At 41.7% G+C, this 22,429-nt stretch overlaps 1 protein-coding gene across 4 annotated transcripts in view; it reads right to left on the bottom strand.

The window, feature by feature from the left end:
* Btbd9 (BTB domain containing 9) overlaps nt 1-22,194 on the bottom strand; it is a 376,842-nt gene extending 354,648 nt beyond the window's left edge. For 2 of the 4 annotated variants that reach the window (XM_003473890.5, XM_063239397.1), the window contains exon 1: nt 22,035-22,194. The gene's annotated coding sequence lies outside the window, so the exon portion shown is untranslated. Of the gene's footprint in view, nt 1-6,989; nt 7,146-21,677; nt 21,855-22,034 lie in introns of those variants that run through there. The other 2 variants (XM_013156628.3, XM_013156629.3) reach the window with 2 other exon arrangements.
* Between the last annotated feature and the right edge of the window lie 235 nt (nt 22,195-22,429).

The raw sequence follows: 22,429 nt of genomic DNA on the forward strand, positions 1-22,429 counted from the left end.
GAGGGAAAGTCTAAGAAGGCCTCAGTCCCAGCCTGGGCAATTTACTTAGTGCGACCCAGTCCCAAATTTAAAAAGGGAAGGAGAATGCAGCTCAGTGTGAAGACCCAGGGTTCAGTCCCCAGTACTGCAAAAGATAAATTAATTAAAAATAAATGGCAAAATTAAAAGATAAACGGGTGTGTTGATCAATGGACAAGCAGCTGCTTTGCCTATTGTTGGAGTCTGAGTCTAGATCCCCGATCCCCCAAAACAGTTCATGGCGAGACTCAAAGGAATGAGACACGAGGCATGACCTTTAGGGCTGCAGGAGGACTGAAATCCTCGGCAGCGTCCTAACCCTGCTGGCTGGCCGGCTGACTGATGCTGGGCAGCCTGTATTTAATCAGAACAAGCAAGAAGTTGAAGGGAAAATGCAGGAAACCTGAGCAGGATCTTGGGCGGGGTTAAGGACCCCTCAGAACAACTGACAGATGCTAATTAAGGAAAACTACCCAGACAGTCTCCAGGGTCTCCAGGTGTCCCCAGCTGTGCCCTATCTTGCCCTCTGAAGTGTCTCCTCCTTCTCAGTTCAGCCATGCCCGGGCCACCCTACATCCCTGCATGAGTACTCAGCCTCAATGGTCTCCAACAGCCTATGCAAGGCCATGGGTTTGATCCCTAGGACTGCAGAAGGAAAAAAGTCTCCGCCTACTTAAATCACATTTTCATTAAGAAGTTTCCCTTCCCCTAATATTCAGTAAGTATTTGGTTTTCTAATTTCTACTTTACTAACCAAGGTTATTGCCTTATCACACTTTGCATGTTTTACATTTCTTTTCAAGTATTTTTAAACTTATAAAAAGCATTATAAAAGCCTTTCTTGGTGTCCTTCCTCAAAGTCTCTAGTGCTCAAGTTTTTTTTTTTTTTTTCAGTCATCAATTCAGTAAATACTTTCAGTGGAATGTAAACTAACCTTAATCACAGTGTACATGTAAGAGTGTTCTCTTAGAATCTCAGGCACATCACCATTCTACTTTCCCATTTAAAAAATACAAAACTGTTGTGCTGACAGTTCAGGTTTATATTTTCAGAACAAAGGAAGAACAAGATTCTCTATCCTTTGTACTCCTCAGTGTTCGGTTGTTAGGACAGCTTGTGTTGCTTTTGCAGTGGGCAAGACCTATGGAAAGAAAGTGGTAACAAACGGACATTTGGCAGGCTGAAACAGGAGGATCACAAGTCCAAGCCCAGCCTGGGAACCTTAGTGACTTAGCAAGACTATCTCAAAATGAAAATAAAGCCAGCACAGATGTGCACAACTGTACTCCCAGCACTCTGGGAGGCTAAGGCAGGAGGACCACACGTTTGAGTCACACCTGGGCAACCCTATCTCACAATAAAAATAAACAGCAGGGCCAAGGATGAAGCTCATTGTGAAGACTCTGCATCCAATCCCCAGTACCTCCAAGTAGATAAGCAGGTCTCAAACCATAACTCAGTGCTACGCACTAGGTTCAGTCTTCACCTACCACCCAAGAAAAGATGGATGTTCAAGAAGGAAATCACTGTCAATATCGGTTTTTCAACTAACATTCAATAACTGACGAAAGCTTTCTAGACGCAGAACCCAGCAGAGCCGCAGGGAAAGAAAAAGGGACAAGCGTTACCCTACAGACCAACTAAAAGTTGGCTAGATGATAAGACCAATAGTAACTGCCTGTTTCTTCCTCAGTCTCATTATCTCCCTACAATGAATAAAGCATGACATTCAAAAAGCAAGTTATTTATAAATCTTAAAATTCTGAAATCTGTTCCACAGAAACAATGCTGCAGTTTGTAATGGCCAGCCTACAAATGCCTATTTATTCCCAAGGAGTCTTAAGGAAATACTATGGAAACCAACTACAGGGCCTAACAGTTCAGGGAAATACAATCTCCCTTTGGAAGAAAAGGACACCTTATCCACTTCAGGACAATGAGAAAGGAAAGCAAACTCTTCTCTACTCTCTCTGCCCCCAGGGCTGACCTGAGGGTGGCGGGGAGAGATTACTCTGCCTTTTTGCCCTTTGCAGGTATCATCTGATTTTCCACAGAGTTTCATTCTCTTAGGTTCTCTAATCAAAGTCCTACTTTTAACCAACTCTACTGACCTTTTGAAACAATAAAGGCCACAACAGTGGCTCTTCGTCACATGTGGTCACCAAGCATTAAAATATGGCTAGTCCAAACTAACGTATGCTGGAGATACTAACCACACATTGTATGTCAAAGACAAAGTACAGACTAAGTAAAAACCTCAATTTTACTGAGACCCTGAAATAATATTTCAGATATATTAAGCTTTATAAAATTCATTAGACTTTATAAATCAATTTCACCTCATTTTTCTTCAGCATGGCTACTGGAGATTTCTGAAACACATACATGGCTAACATTGTATTTCTTTATTTCTTTGGTTTTTTTTTTTTTTTTTTTTTGAGACTACCGGAGATTTCTAAAATACATACGTGGCTAACTATATTTCTTCCTTTCTTTGGTCTTTTTTTGCAGACAGGATCTCACTATGCAGCTCAGGCTGGCCTTGAGCTCACTTTGTAGCCTAGGCTGGTCTCGAACTCACAACGATCCTCCTGCCTCAGCCTCCCCAGTGCTGGGATTACAGGCGTGAGCCATCATGCCCAGCTCATTATATTTCTGATGGACAGCACTGCTGTGGAGATTTTCTTAGGAAAGGCAGTAGTAGAATATCCGAAGTTACACTGTCTGAATTCATATCTTGACACCACAATTCACTACTATATAATTTGTGATATTTAACCTCTTGCTAAACCTAGCTTTTAAACTGTAGGTAATAAAATGTTACCTCAGAGGACTTTTGGTAGAACTAAATGAGGTAAAGTAAAGCAATTAGTAGGGTGCCTGGCATATAAGAAATATTCCACAGTACCACTGCTATCACTATAATAGCAACTTCCACCATTATTCTCTACGAGAATATGATGAAAAGGACGGAGATGCAAATAGAAAGATGGTGAGAGAGTACAAATATAGGTAACTCAGAGAGAACGCTCTTTCCAGCCAACGGGAACAGATCTCTTCTACATACAGAGAACCCCTAGGCTGCTATCTGTGCCTGCAGACACAGCCTGCATGGGGACTGCGTTACTCAGTGGCAGCAGGATTTCTAGCTGTTCTGGGGGCACTCTCTTTCCATATAAACTTGTCAGAAAACACAGGACTACACTTGTAAGAAGCCCTGCCAGACACCCCCGTAGCAGCATGAGGGGCATTAGCTCAGTCTCTCCTATCAGCAAGTCTGCTCCCCACGCTGGTTTTTAGTAGCCTCACTGGTAAATGAGAAAAAGAGTCATTATCCCCTGAAGTCAATTGCAGCTGATAGTCTCCTCCCTCCTTCCCAAACAGGATGCTAAGGGAGAATGGCCACCACCCTAAAAACAAGGGAGCACGGAGCTGTGGTGCAGGTGAGAGCCCTCACTTGCTCAGCACAGAGGCAAAGTCAGGGGTGTGCGTGGCTGGCTGTCCCACGGCAGCAGGATCTCCTCCCACGCCTCCGGGCCTTCGTGTACCTAAAACACACGGCCCCTGATCTGGGAGAATACTCAATCTTAAAACGCCTAGCATTTGCTAATGTAGAAAGCATATTTTAACAGTCAGATGAGCATTATAGTTTTATTTTAGTCTTTTCCAAAATGGACTTAGGAGGTTTGAGAATCTTCTACCTGCCTTTAGCGTCCTCCTCAGTTAAGTACTCACAGGCTACATGACATCACTCCCTGAATTTTCACAATTAGACTTTTAAGGCTTCTAATTCATTTCCCAACTCTCATTTTTCAGATGTGAACAGAGAATCACCATCATCTAGTGGCTCATTATACATGCTATAAAATATTTCACCCCAGCTGTGAAGCTGGTCATAGTAAATATGTTTTGTTGCCGTAATCAAGATTTATGATAATATAATAATACTATAATATATAAACACCACATGGCAAAGTACATCCTAAATTAATAAAAATACTTAGCACTTAACCTAACATACTTTAAAATTATCACACAGTCTTGCAGGTAGCTATCTGCCATGTGCCCAGCATCAGTAACAACTGACGGAGGGCCTGTCACCAAGTGTATTTACTTGATTTATTTTTCACTAGTCTTTTAAGGCCACAAACATAATGGGTACTCACTTTGTGATGGAAAAATAAATTATTTAGTCCAAACAACCTGACAGTGTTACCATTAAGTTAGTAATTCACTCAGAGGGAGAAAATTCTCTTACTTGCTTTCTTCATGCTCCCAAAAAGGACAGTATTAGTAAATATTCACGTAAAGCTGGAAATAACTTAAAAATCACATCCAGGGCTATTGACAGATGAGAAAACTCAAAGACTCCGTCAAAGGCCAGAGCAGTTCAGCAGCAGATCCTAGACTAAGGAGGTGAGGCTCTGGGATCTCTAGTCCATCATTTAGAAAACGGGCACAGTCCACTGCCCCACGGGTGGTGATGAGGATAAAGTACTTGAAGAACAGTACAGTGCCTGCCATCTGTCACATGCACAGCTTTCTCCTTCCCAAGGTTCCGCCCACCAACTCACCCCATCTTTTTGTTGCTGCTGCTATTGTTACTGTTATTGCCAAAGTATAATTCCAGATGACGCAGTTGGGCAAGGACTTTCTAACGTGTACTGCACTGATGACTAATCAGAGCCAATTTGATTCAAGGATAAAACCCAGCTGGAAGCTACAGAGGATGCACCTGACTCTCACAGGCTAAGTCTACACTCCCTAAAGTTTCAAGCATTTCAACTTACTGGACTTAGCCCAAAACTCTCTCCTTTAAGGTCCATACACATTTTAAAATCCCTTTTCTAGCTCTTCATCATTTATTTTTGTTTTGTAGTGCTGCTATCCAACCCAGGACCTCAAACACTCTAGACAAGTATTCTTCCACCGAGCCACACCCCCAGCCACATTTTTTAGTTCTTATTCAAGTTTTCCCATATTATCTTCCTGGCCTCCTTCTTCCAACCTCCAACTCATTCCTCAGTGTACGCAAGTCTCCCAGTAAGCTTATGACTCCAATAAAACCACTGTAAGGTTACCCATGACGTCTTAACTGGAATGCCTATGTCACTCTTCTATCTTTACCTGCCAGGGTATTTGTGCAAGACAACAATGTGGCACATGAACAAGCCCTTGAGAAACTACTGCCTTGGCCTATGACACTCCTCTTCCTGGCGCTCTTTTTGCCTCGTGGGCTCTTTTACTCTGTGCATGTGTGCACACGCATATCGTACAAGGATTCAACCAAGAGCCTTCACTCCGAGCTCCATCCCTTTTTTAATATTTTTTGAGACAGGCTCTCATTATGTCACTAAGTTATCTAGGCTGAGCTTAAACTTGCAATTCTCCTGGCCTCGCCTCTCAGAGTGGTGGAGTTACAGCCTTTGTCACCATCCCCACTGTCTCTTTGAGTTCCATTCCCTAGGGCAGTTGTGGCAAACCTAAGGCACTGTTATCCTCCCTAGGCACTTCATCCTCCCTTATCATAAAAAGCTCCACAAGGTTGGCCATCTCTTCCCCAGGTTTATGCCTTTCAGGTGAGTTTGCTCATCTAGCCTCCCGAGTTCATCTGCCATCTAGTAACTCCCAGCTGAGTGTATTTATCTAGCTCCAGATTCCAACCACCACCTACCACTGTGATTTCCAAACCTCTCTATGTATAGATTAGTATGCCTGCAGTGTGATTCCACTGTATGACCCCAATGGCACCTCAAAACAATGACCCAAAACTGAACTAGTCTTTTCTTAATGTTTACCTGTCTCTGTGTGTCACAGCACTCAAGAAGGCAGGGCTCAGGCTTTCCCCCTAGGCCTTCCACTTGCTATGAGTCAGCATATGTTATGCAGCCCGCACATGCCCACAAAATATAACTTTTCTTGTTGGCCTTGTACGACATCATATATCAAAGAGTGGAACTCTGCAGTGTTGCCCCCATGCTTCTGAGACGGTAAAGACATGCCGGACACTCACATGGCTCTTTGTCCTTCTTCAGGCTGATGGAATCTCAGGTGAACCCTCCTGGCCAGGGCAAGGGGTAGAACAGTCTCCTTTGTGGTTTCTCTTCACATGTGGGTCACCACACAGTCAATTCATGCTAACACCCTGAAAGTATCCTTGGATTCCCCCCTGGCCTCACCACATATAATCAGGGTTTTTTTTTAACCTCTTAAGTATTTCCCTAATTTATCACTCCTATGTCAATTTAGTAACTTCTGGTTCAGGTTTCAACGGACTATTTCAACAGCTTATAATTACTTCCCTGCTTCCTATTTTGTGCCCCTCAATTCCATCTCCACTTTTCAGAACAATCAATCCAAAATGGAGATACAATTACACTAATCCCCTGTTTAACCCTCTTCTAAAGATTCTCTAGTTAAAAAGTCCTGGAATCAGTCACATTTCTGCACTTTTGAACTACTCTCTACATTAAAGACGTACATTAGCAATAACCTTGAACAAGCTATTTAGCTCTCCGCACCTCCATATTTTCTTCTGTGAATGTCTCACAGGATTAAATGACAAAAACCTTGAAGTACTTCCTGGTGCATACTGAGGGCTTAACAAATGACAGTAACAACTGTATTAACAAGCTAGCACACAAATTCATCAAATTCCATAAATGAAACTCCTTAAACTAACCCTTAACCAGCCCAGCGTCCGTCCTGAAAAAACCCTGCCTATCATTCTGCTTCAGGAATACCAAACTAGCTACAGCAGCTACAGTTACTGTACTGACCAGCTTTACCACTTCTGTCACCACAGCTTAAAGGAGGGCAGGCACCTAGTGTACATGCCTGAGTCCCCAACACTCAGGAGGCTGAGGCAGAAGGATCACCGCCAAGTTCAAGGTCAGCTTTGGCTACCTAACAAGGCCTTGTCTCAAAATAGAAAGCAAGCAAGCAGGAGGAGAGGTTTACACTAACTCACGGTATCAAGGTTCAAAAGATTCAGTCTCCAGTTAGCTGACTCCAAGACAATAAATGTCACGGCCAAAGGGCACAGCAAAGCAAAGCTGCTCACTTCAGGTGGCCAGGAGCAGAGCACCAGGAAGAATGCCGGGACATAGCCCTGCAAAGACACACCCCCAGTGACCCACCTTCAACTTAGCCCCACCTCCAAACAGCACAAGGACCCAATCACCTCTCCACGAGTCCCTTAACCCACTGAAGCTATCAAGCTTAATTAGCACAGTTACCCTGACAGATCCTGCCTTCTCTCTGCCTAAAATCCATACTACCCCTAACCCCCCATAGGCAGGCCTTATCATGAAACCCTCTGAGGCGCCTCCTTCACTAGGAAGCCTTCCTCCAACACCAGACTACACTAAGATGGATCCTTGGCATATAAATTCTAAGCTAACAGTTTTCCAAATATATCTCTGCGAAAGCTTCTACCAGGGGACACTACACACATCTGCATTTAAATCTGTCTCCACCGGTAGATAACAAATTACTTGTGGATATGGACCTGATATTATTCTACCTACCGCACTTACTATATAACCTGCCAAGTGGCCAACACACGTTTCATGGATGAAAGGGAAGCTATCTGAGCACCTGCCCCCCAGTCCTACCTGAATTAGGTCAATGCTTACCACAGGTGTCACACTACAGTCTACCTCAACCGAGCAGGGAGATCACCCCTGCATAGTAGCTATACACTTCTTGCTGTAATCAAGCTAACAGAAGGTGGGACTGATTTCAGGAGTTTTTCATTCCCTAAGAAGTGTAAGCAGTAAAGAATTCACTGAAGGCCCTAGAAACGTGGACAACAGAGAAGTGGAGAGGCAGCAAAACAGTTACTCCACCTTAGAACTCACAACTCCCATTGCGTGATTTTTCAATGTCAAAGGAATTTGAGCTGGGTGTGGTGGCTCACACCTGCAAAACCAGCACTTAGGAGATGGAGGCAGAAGGATTGCTGCAAGTTTGAGACCAGCCTGGGGTACAAAGTAAGCTCAAAGCCAGCCTGAACTGCATAGCAAGACCCTATCTCAAATAATAATAATACTAATAATAATAACTTAATTACCATTGAAGACTGTTGGAAACAACGAATTCACAATGGCTAATTTTTTTTTGTCTTTTTCATTTTTATCGGTACCAGGGATCGAACTCACGACCACCTGCTTGCCAGGCAGGTGCTTATGCCGCTGAGCTAAACCCCCAGCCCCTCACAATGGCTAATTTTGCATACTTCTCTAAGGGATAAAATGGAGGCTTGGTATTATTGGAATCATTCATTTGAGAGTCCCCATGAACTCTTTAGGGATGAGCCATCCTCTCCCACAAACTTAGACTACAACTAAAACCACTAAATTAAAAAAACACTCCAAGGCATGATACTTCTTAGCATAAAATCATCTCCATCCTCTTGAGTAATCCCAAAATTGCTGTCTGACAGGCCTCTGAGTCTTCTGACAACTTTGAATATTTCACTAGCCCTGTCTATCACTGTATACACTCAATATATAGTGGCTGTCATGGAGTGTCGCCTTCTTGGCCCATCCAGAGACCCTGACATCCCAGTCACTCATGATTTATTACTGAATTTGTCTCTGTTTCTTATTTCATGCTCTTACCATACCCTTAACAGGCAATCAGCGCCCTTGGCTGGGTCCCAGCTAGAAGACAAGGCACACAATTACGGCAATGGTTAATAAAGTAAACATAATTTAATGTCTAAGTAACCCAACATTTAATAGAGAGGGTGACAGAACAACAAAGACATCAATGAAAACAACACAAAGGTACACGAGATTACCACCACTACAAAACAGCTAGCCAAGAATCTGAGAGAGCTTCAAAAATACCTAAGTGCAAAGATGATTTAACAGAGGTATTTTTAACATAGGCCAGAAGATCCCTAAGTCATGGTGGTATATGAACAGAGGTGCTAACAAGCTAAATTAAAAGTTTCAAATAAAACTAGTAAATAAATTCTTATAATTCAAATTAGCTTATTTTGGAATAAGTTTGTTCAAAGGAAATCATGGCATAGTACTCTCCAGGCATTAATGTGCTGATAAGAAACAGCCTCCAAGATACAAGAACAATATGCAGTACAAGTGAGTGACACATGCCATATATACATACTGTTTTTCTGAAAAGATACACAAGAAAATATTATTTTTAATCTCCCCCACTACAAAGGAAGCTCCAGAAAGGCAGACTTTAGTATCTTTTTTCATTTTTCCATCCCCAAACACTAGCACTCCGGTTGTCATTAAAGACACACTCAACAAGCCTTTGTTGAATAAATTAATGAGCCAAAGTAATACTGGTGGCTCTAGAAGAAACTGGATGACTGTGAGGTGAGAGCATGTTCTTTTGACCTTATTTTTAAATTTTCAAAATGATAATTTTTTAAAAGTATAATTAATTTCTAGATTTTTTAATCTCCAGAACTTTTAGCAAGGTACTAAAACCTGGAACATGAGCATCAGCAGACTTAGTATAGGTAACGTGCATGCTGTTAATAAAAGCTCAAAATAAATAAAACTAACCGTTTAGATTTCTTAGTTTGTTTTTTGTTTGTGTTTTGCTTTGCTTTGCTTTCGGTGCTAGAGGTTGAACCCAGAGCCTTCACTCTGAGCCACCTCCCCAGCCTGTTTTTTACTTCTTATCTTGAGATACAGTGTCCCTAAACCACTAAACTGCCCAGCCTCAAACTTGTGATCCTACTGCCTCAGCCTCCTAGAGCACTGGGACAACATGCATGCAACACCACACCAGCAGTTTAGCCACACTATAGAAAACAGCTTCGTATTATCTACCACAGTTGAAGATCAGCATACTGCTCGGCTCAGCAATTCAATTATACATAACTTCCAATAAAGTGTGCTCATGGGAACATGATACATACATGGTCTATAGAGGAGTGTGTTGGAACAGACTAGAAAGAACAAAGAAAGAGGTGACACTTCTGTAAGAAGACCTGTTTAACTTTTGCAATGGTATTAATGTTTCACAAACTCAAGCACAACAAATGAAGTCAACAAAATTAGAAGAAAAGAGAACCTCATATAAAATATGAACAAAATCAAATGAATTTATTTCAAATGAATAACACAACCATACCAAGAAAGGGGAAAGAACTAAGCCTGTAACTTTTTTTTTCTTTTTGGTCTTTTTGAGACAGGGTCTCACTATGCAGTTCAGGCTGGTCTTGAGCTCACTTTGTAACCCAGGCTGGTCTTGAACTCTCAAGTGCTAGGATTACAGGAATGCACCACCATGCCTGGCTAGCCTGTAACTTTTAATGCAGTATTTGGCCAACATTAAAAATGAACAACTCTAATTGATAGGTTATTCACAGAGGTATAGAAAAGTGATTCTGAACCTACTTTGTGGGAACTTAGAAGAATGCAAATAAGTAAATACGTTGTCAAAGAGATCTAGATTCCAAGGCTGGAGAAAGGAGTTACCAACACAAAAAGGAAAACGGATAGAATCAATCCCGTAGTGTAGGGCTGAAATTGAGGAGACGTTGTGAACTCATGAATTTTAATAGAGATATTGTTTCCAAAAACACATATTTTTCCATTAAGGGCTCCTTGGAAAAATAGCTGATTCCAGGGCAAGGTTAGGGAAAATATAAGGTGAATCTAGACTATCTAATACCAGAAAATAAAGCAGTGATCAGAGAATAATGAGAACATGTCAGAAAAATACAGAGCTACTTTGAAAGGTGTGTACTGGTTAAATCTGGAATAATTTGAGATTAAAAATGACAGTAAAGAATTATAGGGCCAGGGAATTAGCTCAGTAGCATAAGGGCCTGCTTGGCAAGTGCAAGGTCATGAGTTCAATCCCTGATATAAAAAAAAAAATGATAACCCATTAAATAATATATGACCCATGAGATCATGGAGATATTAAGTAAGTAACCAATAAATAAATGCATGTATGTTGTCCCAGTGCTCTAGGAGGCCGAGGCAGTAGGATCACAAGTTTGAGGCTGGGCAGTTTAGTGGTTTAGTGACACTGTATCTTTGAAGCCAAGTTCCATTTCTGGAACTTCCAAACCTCTGAACCAAAATACAACTTTTTCTTAATAAAGTGATTTATCTCAGGAATTTAGCATAGCAACAGAAAGCAGGCAAATAGAATCAAACATGAGTATGCTTCCCAAATCAAGAAAACAAGGATGGGCACAGACAACCAGTATATTTTTGTCTCATGTTGTTATGTGAAAGAGAGCCCAGGAAGTTAATGTGGACCTATGGCTTGTTATAATTTCTAAAACATTAAATGGCTTATGAGTTGAAATCAAAAACACTTAACCATTCAGTGAATACCTATAAGTATGTACCTAGCCCAAAATCAGTATTTATATAGATTTATCATATTCTTTGTAGTATTTCAAATATGTCCTCTTCTACCAAATTACAAATACAGTATGGCTGCAAAAAAAAAAATTACACATCTTTCCACTCTTTGCAGCCCCTTGCATACATAAGGTTGAAGAGATTCAACATCAAGTCCTCGATATCTGTTCTTATCTGCATAATTTTATTATATAAATCTGCATCTTTTACCTGATAATATCACAGCTACACATTTATTCTCCCTAACTAAAGCCACACTTATATGCCCAGAGAAACTGTCATTGGTCCATGCCCAGCAGGCCATGGATATGGAAATTTCTATGGAATTTCTACAGAAAGAGTAAATGCTTTGTTATGGTTTAAATCTAAAACACCCTCAAAAGTCTTATATTTAGAAGTGGGGCCTCATCAGAGTGGCAAAATCATTTGGATTTGTGACCTGAAAAGCTGTAATTCTTGTCCTTAGCTCCTCCCTTCTCTCTCCGCTGTCCTCAGCAGCTTTCCACCATTCCACTTCAGCCCCAGAGCCAGCTGACCAAGGACTGAACCCATCTCAGTTACCTTTTCGGTTTCCGAGACAAAATACCTGGATCCCAAAGGTAAGGGAGTAAAGGTTCAGTTGGCTTAAAATATGCAGACGTTTCAGTCCATAATCAGCTGGCTCCAGAGCAGGGTGACTTTGCAGAGAACACATGAACTGTGTTCAAACACAACTGACTTCAAAATCAACAACTGACTTCTGCCCCTTTTATATGCTATCAGCTGCTGATATTAGGGTGTTGCCACACAAATTAGTGAACTAATCACACACCCTTAATCCCAGCATCACACACTCTAGATTCAGCCACCACTGAAAAGCCTGCCCTCTCCCATGACTGCATAAGGCTTTGGGGGCACATCTAGACACCCCAAAGATTCATTCACATTCCTTTATACAAAAGGCATGTTGTCCACCTCCAAGAGTTGCAAAGTCCTATAGTTTCAGCATTGCTGAAAGGTTCAAGTTCCAAGTCTCCTCTGAGATTTAAGGCAAACTCTTAGCTGTGAGTCCCTGTACAAATGAAAAGAAAGTTAAACACAACATTCAATGGCACAAGATATACACTTCCATTCCAAAAGTTATGAATTAGAGGTTACAAAAGAATGGAAACAAACAAGTCCAAAATCCAGAAGGGCAAACACTATGTCCTACAGTTTCATGTGCAGAATCTGAGGCAATCTGTAGCAAGATTTAAACTCCAAAAGGCTTGGGTGCTCTAACCCTATGACACTTCCAAGAATTGTATCCAGAGCTTCTCTCTTGGGTCCACTCTGCTCCCTTCTTGCAGTTTTCCTCTGACAATCCACATTCCTGGCTTTTCCAAACTTCTGGGCTCTCCACTGCACCTCTGTCTCCACACTCACAGCTTCACATACTGCCCTCTCAGAGGCACACTGTCTGGCCTCCCAGGCCTTCTTCTGAAATCTAAGTAGAAGCCTTCCTGACCCCACAACTCTTCTATTCTGCATGCACCTAAAACCAGCACCACACGGGTGACACCAAGGAGCTGCTGCCAACTGGAGCAGTAGCCAGGCTTCCTTCTCTTTTGGCTATAGGGGTTTGACTGCCTGGATCCCTGAGCTCTCTGAACCCAATTCTGAGGAACAAATTCTCTAGGCCATCACCATTCTGGGACACAGTACTGTGAGGCTCTCTTCTCAAAGCAAAGTCTTTCACCACTGCAATTTTGAGGCCACAAAGGGTAAAGTCCTACTGCTTCTTGTAATGCCCTCAAGCTATCTTTCTAATCTCCTTTCCTTCTTATCAATCAAAACCTCCTGTTCTATCTTTGCAGTCCACAGCTTTACTGAAACTTTCTTTCTAGCCAAACTCATAATATTTTAAATCATTTTTCTGGGCTCTTTCTCATGCTTCTCAACATAGATCTGCCCCAACAGTAGCCATGCTACCATCTCAACAGTAGAATGCCTTGAAATTTCTTCTGCCAGATTAACTAGTTTACTGTCCTTAATCTCTTCTCAGGTAAAATCTCTGGACACAAGCAAAATGCAGACAAGTCTTCTGCCAAGCCATAATACACATTGTCTGGAGTCCAACAGCCAACACAGTAATTTTTCCCAGCAGAAACTTCCCAAGCCTGGTTTTTAACAACAGGATTTCAACAGCCTTCTGGTCTTCTGAACTCTGACCAGAATGTCTCATACAGTATAACCTAAGGCATTCCAGTTGTTTCTTCAGCCAGCAACTATGAATCATTCCAGATTCTTTCCACAAGCCATTCCCAAAGGATACTGACCTGAATGATCAGGTATGGTCACAACAACAACCCCACTTGTCTGGTACCAAACTCTATCTTAGTTACTGTCTCAGCTGTGAGACAAAATACCTAATGCCCAAAGTTAAGGGAGGAAAGGTTTACTTAGCTCACAGTCTGTAGAAGTCTCAATACATAATTGGCTGGCTCCAGACAATGATGGCTTCACAGAGGAGAACAGTTCATGGTAGGCATAAGATAGTAAAATCAATAACCAACCTTAACCTTATATACTTTATCTAAACTGCTGGGATTAGGGCAATGCCAAACCAACCCATGAGTTGATTACACACCCTTAATTCTAGTATGACACACTCTAGATTCAGCCACCTCTGAAAACCCTTCCCCCTTCCATGATTGCATGAGGTTTGGGGGGAACATATAGACACAAACTGTAACATCCCCCAAAACCATGAGCCAAATTAAACATCTCCTCTTTTAAATTGTAGTTGTCAGGTATTTTGTCTCAGTGACAGAAAACTGGTACCAAAAGTAGGAATGCTGCTGTGACTGTATCTGTCCATGTAGTTCAGAACCCTTTGGGACTCGTTTGCTGGAAGAGTTTAGAAAATCTTGGAGATGTGGACTAGAGATGCCTTAGCATGCTATAAAGCAGAGCTTCAACAGTGATTCTGATTAGAGCTCAGCAGATCAGAATGGTGATAGGAATGCATACAGTAAAGGCTCATGAGGTTTAAGATGAGAACAAGGGCTGTATTGAAAACAGGATGTGAATTTTATTCTGGCAAAGAAGTTGTCTATGTTTTGTTCATGTCCTAAGACTCTGCATGAGGCTAAACTTAAAGCTGGTAGACTTATTAACTTAAGGGAAGAAATTTCAAGGAAGCCCAATGTTCAATCTGTGACACAGACAGTGCTGGCTACTTTTAGCCAGAGAACAGAGAAAGTCAGGAACAAAAAGCAGGGCCAAAAGTGTAAAAAGTTTTCTGTTTCACAAAAAGGAAGCACCTGAAAAGTTGAAGTTAAGAAAAGCATGGTTGCTGTGTATGGTGGTGCATGCCTGTAAACCTAGCACTCAGGAGGCTGAGGCAGGAGAATCATAGCAAGTTCAAGACCAGCATGAGCTACAAAGTGAGCTCAAGGTCAGCATAGTAAGACCCTGTCTCAAAAAGACAAAAAAAAAAAAAAAAAAAAAACATGGTTGTTGAAAAGACTAGCATTTAAAAAAAAGCCTAGTACTTTGCATCAAGACAACAGAAAAAATGACTTGAAGGCACCTCACAAATCAGTTGGGTCCCACTCTTCACAGGCTTAAGAGTACATAAAAAGGTAAACTTTTTTGAAACACTTTGCTCTGAGAGCCCCAAGAACCCTGCCCTTTCAGGGCTGCCTAAGATAGTATTTCCCCAATTTCAGTATCCAGGCTCTCCGAGGCTGCTGCACCCATGGTCCGAGGCCCAGCTACTGGTAGACTTAAGAGTCATCTATATGGTGCTGGTTTTTCAGACATAGAGAATGCAAGAATTTTAGGGGTCAGGGAGGCTTCAACCCAGATTTCAAAGGTAGGTATGAGGTCAGGCAGCATGCTCCTCAGAGGGCGATATGAAAAGTGTGAGAACGAAGCTGAAGGGTATAGCTCGCCCATTCTCTCTGTGCTTCCTGGCTGCCACAGGTTAAGCAGCTGTCTTCTACCACTTCCTTCTACCATGCTGTTTTCCCCTTGGAGCCAGCCAACATGAACCGAATCCCCCAAAATCAAGAGCTAAACTAAACCTTCGCTCCTTTAAATTGTGAGTGTTGGGTACTGTGCCACAGGAATGAGAAAGTAACTAGTGCATTCACAATGGATGTTGACTGAGAAAACCAAAAGAGAACAAGTTTTTAGAAAGTATGGTGATGAATCTTTTCATAATTGTGTTTATAACTTTGCAAGTCTCTGATTTCCTTAAACAGTGAAATCCCTTTACAATTTCCTATCAGAAAACAGTACAAATGTTTATACTGTATGCCAGAAGTCCTCAGCATATGTGAAATGTAACACCCAATATACAAATGATCCTTAGATTCCTCTACATCCAGGTTTCTGTGATTATACTTCTTTCTGTTTCTTTCCTTTTGGTTATTCCCATTTCTTCCACATTTTATAAACTCTCTAGGAATAAGAAGTATACTATTTGCTTCCTTTATAAAACTCCAAGCTGACTAATAAGGAATACAGATTGGAATCTTGGCACATACAAGTAACAATTATTTTGCAAACTTGGTTGTCATTTTTTTAAAAAAGGAGGAAAGGCACCATCTAACAGTATCAAATGCATGTAGTTACACAAGAGCTATTTGAAATAAATTTTTGATGTATGTAAAATTAGAAACAGTAACCTCACTGTGCCTCAGCAAAGACAGGAGGGTGCATGAAATCTGTGTTTGAAGTACGTGCAATCAGGTAAAAGGACAGCATTAAGCAGCTTCAAAGGTTTGTTCAAACACTGATCTGTACCAAGTATTGTATAATAGATCCTGGAAAAGAAAAAAAATAAGAATGATGTCTATGGAAATGGACATCAGACAATGAAAACTCACAAGTTTTCTCTAAACTCTGTCCTGATTCTCTCCTTATCCTCATTGTTACTGTCTGAGCTGGCTCCTTGTCTCTCACTCACACTAGTCTAAGCCAGTGAGTCTCACAATATGGTCTCAGCATGACCACCATCAGCAGCACCTGGGACTTTGTCCATGAGTCTCAGTCAAAACCAAAGGAATCAGACACTATGGAGCAGGACCCTGATTCTGTGCTTTATCAAGCCCTCAAGGTGTTAATTGCAGGAGTGGGATCCTATAAAAAGATGAGTTCGGTCCCTTTTCCTCTGTCTTTCTTACTTATATGATGCTTTCCACCAAGTTATACTGCTGTGAGAAGCGCCTTACTAGCTGCCAGCACCTGATCTTGGACTTCTCAGCCTCCAGAATTTGTGGAGAAACAAATGTCTAGTCGTTATAAATTATCTAGTCTCTGATATTCTGCAACACAGATATAAAACAGACTAGCAACTAATCCAGACAAGAACTGGCCTAAATCTAAACACTGACTTAAGTGCTGGTTTTCAGAAGTTTCATTTGCTGTCTCTTCCAGTTCTCATTCTCCATTTTTCTGGGTAGAACCTTCTACTACAGCTACAGCTATTACTACTACTAATCATAATAATAGCAACTGCCACCATTTATTAAATATTTATAAACTAAACACTGTGCTAATTGCTGTTCACACACTACCTTACTTAATCTTACAACATTTCTCTAACTCAAATAAAAAACTGAAGGTTAGGGACAGTAAATAATTTGACCAAGGTCACCCAATCAATAAATGCCATAATGGGGATTTCATCTCAGGTCTTCCTAATTCCAAAGTCCACAGGCTACTGCAACACAGTTCCTAGAAGGTTGCTACTCCCAGAGCTTCAAGCTGTCATTTACATGATAAACTGCTCTTAATCATTCCTGTGTTCTGAAGCAGAATTTTCTTTTTTTTTTTTAAATCTTTTTTTTATCGGTACTGGGGATCGAACTCTTGACCACCTGCTTGCAAGGCAGGTGCTTATGCTGCTGAGCTAAATCCCCGGCCCCTAAAGTAGAATTTTCAATTACCTAGTGGATCTTTCTTTTTAAACTCCCACAGACATCTTAAAATTAACATGGCATCATTTCTCTCCGCTGTAAACCTGTTCCTTCTCCAATATTTTTTAATTTAGTGTCATCATAATTACCCAGTTTCTCAAGGCACACATGTGATGTTTGACTTCTCTCATGTCTACCTGTTCATAAAATGTAAAAATTTTAACATCTAAAATCTCTGTACAGGGATTGGGGATTTAGCTCAGTGGAGCAACATCTGCCTGGCAAGTGTGAGGTCTTGAGTCTGATTGTCAGTATCCTCCCCCCAAAAAAATAAATAAATATGTTTGTCAAGCCGAGCAGGGTGGCTTACTCCTGTAACCCCAGTATTTGGGAGGCTGAGGCAGGAGGATCGTTGCAAGTTTGAGACCAGCCGGGGCTACAAAGTGAGCCCAAGACTAGCCTGAACCACAGAGCAAGATCCTGTCTCAAAAAGACAAATAAATAAATCTCTACAAACTATCCATTCCCACTGTCCTTTGAGCTACCAACATCTCTCAGCTACATTCTAATTGATCGTTCACTCTAATGCAGTGTGCACATGAACTGTCGATTAACTTTGTGATCAAGTTATTTTATTTTCCATGGCTCTCCATTGCCACCTAAAGATGAAGGGAAGGGAAGTTACACTATCTAAGTACAGTAGAAGACCCCTTTCATAATTTGGCTCCAAAAATAATTTCCTATTTCACCACTACTGTCATTTTGCTTCAACCCTACAACAAACAACTCAGACACTTCAAAACAAAAACCATTCAGGGGCTGGGGGTTTAGCTCAGCGGCATAAGCGCCTGCCTTGCAAGCAGGAGTCGTGAGTTCAATCCCTGGTACCGATAAAAACGAAAAAGACAAAAAAAAGGAAAAGAAAAAAAAAAACCATTCAGCTTTAATCTTTAATAACATTGTTGTGATGTCACTTCTCTTTTACATGAGGCAAACTTTTACTTAATCTTCAGGACGAAACTCTATCCTCTCCACTTCAAAGCTTTCTTGACTATCAATTTTTTTTTCTTCAGCCAAAGTTATTTATTTCTCTACCACAATTTATCACATATCTAGCAGTTTACCTCCTCTGATAGGCACTTGCTTTATTCATGTTTGTCCAGCACCCAACAGAATGGCTAGCCGTAGCCAGCACCCAATAAATATTTGCTGAGTTGTTTAATAATGCAGCATTTGCTGTGCAACCCTATACACCTTGGTTAGCAACTCAACCTGAAGTTTACATACCACTCAAAAGAATTTTCCTGCTGCAAAAAATGTTACAAATAGTTAAGATATGCAACAGCAGTGCCTTTACATGTCAAATCATTTTGCCAGTATTTTTCAGTATCCTTCAGAAAGATTCCTTTCCCAATTAACATTTTATTTTATACAGAGTCAGCAAAAACTGCAAAACTCACAGACACTATTAGAGATAATCCCAAGCAAAACTGTGTCATGGAGTACAGCTAGCTGAGTATCCTATGGAGGTTGTGAGGTCACAAATAACATGTAAGACTTGATCATCTTCCTTTAAGAGCAGACTGCCCAGGACAAGGAAACAGGTGTACTTACTTAAATGTGTATCATTTCAGTAAATTCCCAACAGAAGGGCCTATGCACATCCAATAAATTTCAGAAGATGAGATCAGCGTTGCTGACTATGGTACATGCACACTCATGAGGCATTTATCCCAATTAGTAATTGAAATTAAAATATGCAACATACACACTTGATCCGGGTTTGAACAAAATATTCTTTAAGCAAAAATAACAACATTCCCTCTTGTTTAAAACTATGCTGATTAACAATCTCTATTCCCCTTGTCAGCAGCTTATCTTGCTATAACTAAGACATTGTAAGTCTTCTTAGCCTTCAACAATTTCCCCTCTCACCATGTTAAACTTTATCTCTTATTTACCTATCAAAGATCATCTTCTCACAAAGAATCAACTCATCTGCTCATCTGGGAGCTCATCTTATTAAAAAACTTTTGCACAGCAAAAGAAACCACCAACAGAGTAAAGGGACAACCCACAGCATGGGGAAAAATGGTTGCCAGCTGTTCCTCAGACAAAGGATTACTATTGAGAACATATAGAGAACTCAAAAAAAGCAGAACTCCCAAATTTAAAGACCCAATTCAAATATGAGCATCTGAGATAAGCACACATTTTTCATAGGAAAAAATACAAACAGCATATATATGAAAAAATGGTCAACATCACTGGTCATTCAAGAGACACAAATTAAAACAACACAGAGATTCCATCCCAACCCAGAGCTAGTATCAAGAAATCAACCAGTAACAAATGCTGCAGGAGCTGTGGGGGAAAAGGAACTTTCTCCATTTTTGTGCAACCACAGTGGAAATCAGCATGAAGATTCCTCAGAAAACTAGGACTGGAGATCCTATTCAACCCATTCCCTTATGGATATCTTCCCAGAAGAATTAAAAACATCATACCACAATGATATATGAGCACCCATGGTTATAGCAGCACAATTTGTAATAGCCAGATCTTGGAAACAACCTAAATGTTCATCAACGAAGGAATGGATTTAAAAAAAAAAAAAAAAAAAAGTGGTCCTCTTATACAATGGACTACTAGTCAGCCACAAAGAAGGATAAACTGGTCACTTTGAGGTAAATGGATGCACTTCAAGACTATACTCATCAATGAAATAAACCAGATGTACATGTGTAAAATCGTGTTGGTGAAAGGGTAAATAAGATCCAAAACGTACAATAGATATTGTAAAATGGGACGCTTCAAAAGGAAAGAAACTGGAATGGCAGAATGGGAAAAAAAAGGGAGGGAAAAGAAAAAAATACATATATACACATACATAAAAAATAGTTAAGATAGTTATACTACTAATTTAGTTCATTGAAAAGGTTTCTGCTAATATTGTTTGGACAATTAAATGTCAATACCTTGTACCATAACTAATTTAAAGATAACAATATGCAGTGTATAATCACTGTTACCTTATTATCTTGTTTTGAAATTTTGAAAGTTTTCTCTTTAAAATAAACAAAAGACCATTTTCTGCTCCAGTCATGTTTCCTCAACATGCTCCCTCAATGACCAAATTTACATTAACTTTTCAGCACATAATTTCTTACGTCTTTTCTAATTTTACATCTCCTTCAAAGACCAGTTCAAATCTTACTTCTTCCGAAGTGTTCCCTAATTCAAACCACCTTCTACTGCATTTACAGGGTTCACGGTAACACTTCTTTGCAACAGTATCTCAGAGTGTCCCATCTGGTTTCCTTTTTCCCTAGCCGATCTGCTGTTAAGTGAAAAAGCCAAGTCTCCTATGTTATTTGTAACCTCACAACCCCACCACCACATCTAGCATAACACTGGAGTGGGCACATATATTAAATAGGTGAAGAACTGAATCAAATGCTCTGTATACGTTGATACATCACCTATGCCCAGTGTGAAACATAGTATCTATTGTGTGCTTACTCTGTGGCAAGCACATTGTCAGGTTTGAGAAGCAAGGAAGAAAATAGAAGCAATTCCTGTCCTAAAAGATATTACAGTCCAGAGAGTTTTTGAATTCTCAGTAACAGTTACAGAGCAAGGTTTACCGATCCTAACATTTAAAAGTTCACAAAACATGCATTGTAGATTCTCAGTTATAAAACTGAATCTGAAAACTTCAGACCTTGATGAAAACTTTGAAGTTATTTTCCTAAATTTTCTTGCCTGAAGAAATTATTATATTTCAGTATAGTCTTTTTACTAGTTCTAGGCATCGCCTTAGTTATCACCAACTCAGGAAAAAAAGGACTTCCAATACTTCTCTTCCCAAGTATGGTAACTACCAGTACCTACCCTGAGTGAGTCTGATACACTTAAGAGAGCCCTAGGCTCATGATTTGCTTCGCCTTTATACTCTGGTTTCTCCGAACCAGCCCACATGTTCACTAAAATCTGTATTTTCTGTCTGGTAAACAGCGAAACGATACTGCTTTTAGGGGAAAAAAATTTTTGTATACTTCTTTGGCCCTAATAACGCCAAAAGTATAACAAATTCTGACAAATGTAGCCACAGATTTGAGTTTATGGGATTAACAAGTGAGAATGGCTGTCAGCCTTAGCCTCAAAATCTGTGACAACAGTGATAAAATGCCATGGAAGCACAAGGACATACACGTGAGGTTAGAAACCCAGCAACAGGTCGCATCTAGGCTGACAGATCTCCTTCCCCGGGTCGTGGGTGTGTCTGACGCGCACGCAAGCACTGATTCACAACTCTCTCCATAACAACCGACTCCTACTCGGTGACTGGGCAGGGCTGGGGCTCCCACGACCCCAAAGAGTCCCCTGAACTCCAACCTGGGGTCACTGGGGTCCGGCTCCAGTGGGTCTCTGGCAACCGCGTCTCAGGCAGGAACTTGTCCTTCTGGGAGCCTAGCAGACCCACCCCAGTACAGCACTACAGACACACATACACACACACCCCTTCCAGAACTATGAGAGTCCACCACTCCCTAACTACAGCTTCCCTGGGTGCCCGGCCCACGGAATTGACCCTCGTCGGCCCCCGTCCCCGCTCCTTCCCCGCCCCCGGAAAAAACGACTGAGGGGCGTGGAGCGGCGCGCGCGGGTACGGAAGGAGCGCGCGTCCCCGCGCCCGGGGCCCCGCAGCAGGGGCGGCCAGGGCTCTTCTGCCCTGGAGGCCCGGCTACTCACCCCAACGATGTCCCTAGGCGAGCTAGCCGTTGGCTCGGACGCTCTTCCGCTTGCTGCGCTGTCTCCTCGTAGCCGTAGCCGCCGTCCTCGCCGCCGCCGCCGCCGTCGCGGCGCGCGCCCGCCTTTACGCACACCGCCGTGGCCGCGCACGCGTCTCTGCGCGCTGGCGTCACTTAGCAACCGAGGCTGTGGTACCTGGGAGCCGGAGATCTAAGGTTCCTTGATCCTCTCCCGCGGTTCTGCGGCTTCTCCTTCACGCGCGCGACCCCGCGGCCCCTCCTCAGCAGGGACCTCGGCGTGTGGCCCCTAGGTCGGCCCCCAGCTCCGGGTAAGCGCCTCACCACGCGTCACCATATTGCGTCACCGGCGCGGTGCGTGTCACTAGAGATGGGAAG

This window comes from Cavia porcellus, unplaced genomic scaffold (genome assembly GCF_034190915.1).
Source record: "Cavia porcellus strain 051 isolate PalLab524CR breed Dunkin Hartley unplaced genomic scaffold, mCavPor4.1 scaffold_28, whole genome shotgun sequence".
Taxonomy (NCBI): domain Eukaryota; kingdom Metazoa; phylum Chordata; class Mammalia; order Rodentia; family Caviidae; genus Cavia; species Cavia porcellus.